Here is a 4,410-nt window from a genome sequence, read left to right as displayed (position 1 = left end):
GATGCTCACAGTCAGCTATCGGATGGATTACAGGGCTTCCCATGGAGAATCTAGAGAAAGTACCCATTTAGTTAAAGGTATCTGCAACCCTATAGGGGGAACAACATGATGAACTAACCAGTACCCCGGAGCTCTTGTCTCTAGGTGCATATGTATCGAAAGATGGCCTAGTCGGCCATCACTGCAAAGAGAGGCCCATTACACTTGCAAACTTTATATGCCCCAATACAGGGGAATGCCAGGGCCAAAAGAATGGGAATGGGTGGGTAGGGAAGTGCGGGGGGTATGAGGGACTTTTGGGATAGCATTGGAAATGTAATTGAGGAAAATAGGTAATAAAAAATATTAAAAATTAAAAAAAAAACAAAACAATAACAAACAAACAAACAAACAAAAAAGAGTTGAAGGGGATATCAACTCCATAAGAAGAACAACTATATTGATTAACCCGACCCCTCAGAGATCCCAGGGACTAAACCACCAACGATTATACATGGGCTGGTTCATGGCTCCTGCTACCTTTGTAGCAGGATGTTGCCTTATATGGCATCAGTGGGAGAGGAGGTACTTGGTACTGTGGCTGGTTGGTGCCTCATTGAAAGGGGATGCTAGAGGAAGGTGGGATTTGGTGGTTGGGTAGGGCAGCACCCTCTTAGAGGGAAAGGGGAAGGTGTTGGGTTGGGGGTTGTGGAGGGGAGAAGGGAAAGTGGGACAATATTTGTAATGCAAATAAATAAAATATTTAGAAAAAAAACAAAAAAACAATTCTTACCTTAACAGGAATAAAAGTTATATAGGCAAATTTGAGTGATCATGGCTGAGAACACACATTTGGTTTACCCTACATCCCATGTTCCATGTTTGTTTATAGTTTCACGGAACAAAATAAGTCATAAATCAAAGCAATTTGAAATACTTTGATAGGTGCACCAGAGAGGCAGTTCCAGAGAGATACAAAGCTTTTCTAAAGGCCTTAGATGATGTCTCATGGAATTCCAGGCTTTTGGGATGGACAAAGAAGCAATATGTTAAGTACATAAACTCCAAAAGGTTTGTAGCTAATAATCACAGGATGTTAGTTCCTACACAGAGTTGAGTAAGTTAAAGCTGACCGGAGATTAGGTAGTTGTGGATATGCTACATTCCCATCTCTTGACATCACTGCAGACTGGATCACCTGGTCATTCTCTCCAGAAATCTTTTTTCAAGAGTTCTCATTGATAAATATAATATATATTTTATATATTAACTCCATGTCATATGGGAAGCTGTTCTTGCTTTATTTCTCCCATTTAATAGGCTTCAGTTGTTATTTTACTGTGCATATGTGCACAGAATAAACATATTAGTAATTAACTCCAATTCACCAATTTGAGTCACATTAAGGAAAGAAATGAAAGCATTTCCCGTTGAAGTTACTTTACCAAGGGTAAGGCCAGACTTGAATACTCTACTTCATGTTCCTTGTGCCATGCATCCTTTGTCTGTTGTATGAGGCTGAAGCTGTGGCTGCCTGAAGGGTGTCTTGTACATTTGTCCTTGTGTCTTTGTCTGTATGTCTGTGTATGTCTGTGTGTTTGTGTTTAGGTCTGCACAGAAAGAATCACATGGGGAAAGAATGGGATATGTTCTAGAAATCTTTAATAGAAAGTTTTATAAGGGATTAAATCACAGGCTGCAATTAACCCCAAATGGTGAGATAACAAACAGCACTACAAATATTGCTTATAAACCAATAGCTAAATGTTATGTTCAACATTCATGATAGATATTAATTTTAGAAAATTGATTTCAACCTCTATATTTTCTGCTTTCTGCAAAGGATACACATGAACTCTTCTGGGTCACGGGTATGGAAGATTTTATAATTTACGATGGTAGTTATGGACTAGTTTAACTTGTAAAAGTTGATTACATGGGAAATACAAGGCAAGTAAGATTAATTGTTACATTATTTTTTTAAAAGAAGATTAAACAAACAGACTGAGTACACTGTGGGAATATCAGATTTTAGTCTTAGTTAACCTCAGAGTATATTATTAATGCTGGCTATGAGTTTCCTCATTTCAGTCTTTTAGCATGTAAATTTTATTTTTATCAAAGTGTATTGGCATACAATATTTGTTGGTCAATATAATTCCACTTGTAAATTTGAGAATCTGTCATACTTCTTGAGATATTGTGGGTCCTAGTCACAAATTCATTGTCTATGCCTAGATCTTGAAGTGTTTCTTAGAAAATTACATCTAGTAGCTTCAGAATTTCAGGTCTTTCACTGAGGGATTTAATTCACTTTTATTTGATTAGGATCTAAGCACTATTAATGTATCTGTGCAGCAAAGGAATTTTACTTCTATGTGTGTGATCTTAGGTTAAAGGTTAAACACTCTAAAACTGATATTTGTTTTCTGATTCTGTTTTTCTCAACACCAAAAATGTAAAAGAACCAAACCAAACAAACAAACAAACAAAAACATGTTTTTAGAAAGAACTAGATGGTTTTAATTCTATGGAAATTTATTCTGCTTTGTATTTTATTCAATTGATTTTTGTGTCTTTCTTTGTCTTTGTATATTCCTGTACTAACCATGTTGTTTTTGGAATGGCTCTGTAACATAGTTTGAAAAATGGTACCGTATTATAGTTGATACAACCAGCATTGATTTTTTTTCTTATGATTGTTTTGGTTATTATTGGTTTTCCTTCTCTTAGTATTGTTTTGGTCACTATCCGTCCTTCAAACTGCCATAAAATTATAGGATTGTTTTCATAGTTGTTGTGGTTTCAATATACTTGACCCATGGGAAGTAGAACTATTAGGAGGTGTAGCTTTATTGGAGTACGTTGAATATTGTTAAAGGGCATGCATCACCGTGTATACACATACATATATATGTTAATTTCTGGCCAGAGTGATCCTGAACCTTCTCTTGGCCTCCTGTATAAGAGTATGAGATAGTCCCCTTCAGGATGCCTGATTAAGATGTAGAACTCTTCAAGCACCATGTCTGCCTATAGGCTGCCATGCCTCCTGCCTTGGAAACTGTAATCCAGCCCCAATTAAAGGTTTTATAGGAGCTGCCTTGGTCATACACTTTGATAAAATGTGTTTTTTTTTCTACTATAACTCTTCTGCCAATGGAATTTATATTTAGCTAAACTTTCAACTAAGTTTGCAACTTGTGACATGTTTGTACTTATTGTAAGGTAGAGATCAACTTTTTCATTTGGATTACTTTATGGAAGGATATTCTGTTGTCCTAATCTCTACCAGGGAACTATGTAGATAATTTTATATTCAGGTTACTTTTGCATATTGCCTGTCTTCTTGGTTCACTTGTGGCATCCTTCAATTTTTATTGCAGATTTCAGATGATACACTTGTCTGTATTAGGAGTAGTTGGTTATGCATTTCTAAATCTTATTTTAATTCTTTTACTGGATTATAGAAAGGTAGCCTTTAGTCTCCCATGTTAATTAATTGTGGGAAGCCACATGTGCCATTCCAGAGTGGCAGTTGGCTACTGCTGACCACCACGCATAGATAGGCAGTAAAGTTCTTTTGTCAAGATGAGGTTTTGAGAATTAACCAAAGTTAATCAATCAGATGAGAGACACGTGAACCAATCAGATGAGAGACAAGTTAACCAATCAGATGAGAGACAAGTTAACCAATCAGATGAGAGACAAGTTAACCAATCAGATGTAGGCATGCAAATGAGGTGGTAAGCATAACCCAAGTACAACCAATCTGGGTGTGAGACACGACTCTCCTAGGCCTATATAAGCAGCACCAGTTCTGGGCTTGGGGTCTCTTTGCCTCTGCAATCAAGATCTCCCAATAAACTTGTGCAGAAGGATCCTGTTGCAGTGTCTTTCTTGCTGGTGAGCCAGGGCGCGCACAAGAATTAATCTCTATTAATTAGTCCCTTAATCACCTTAAGGAAGATGATTGATTCAGGAACAGATCAACCACGAAAAAACTACTGCCAAGACAAAATACTATGGTAAATTTCACACAGTGCTGTCAAATCTGTTAAGTCTTGCTATCCTCTCTACTTAGCAAAAGCGGTAGAGTACTTGTAGATACAGTATCATAATCCTAAAATGTGGTTTCAGATGTTAGTTCTGTTGGTACACTAACTCAGTTAAGGTAAGTATTGAGGAACTGTGCTCAATACAGTGTATTCCTATTGTGGACTTGGTATCAATCTAATGTCTAAAAATAGTTGTACTTAGTATTCCCCAATAAGGACAAATTACTTTTCCCACTTTCTTTTTTTTGTTTGTTTGTTTTAATTTTTTGTTATGTATTTTCCTCAATTACATTTCCAAAGCTATCCCAAAAGTCCCCCATACCCTCCCTCCCCATTCCCCTACCCACCCATTCCCATTTTTTTTGGCCCTGGC

This window comes from Mus caroli, chromosome X (assembly GCF_900094665.2).
Source record: "Mus caroli chromosome X, CAROLI_EIJ_v1.1, whole genome shotgun sequence".
NCBI lineage: Eukaryota > Metazoa > Chordata > Mammalia > Rodentia > Muridae > Mus > Mus caroli.
This window is presented reverse-complemented; position numbering follows the sequence as displayed.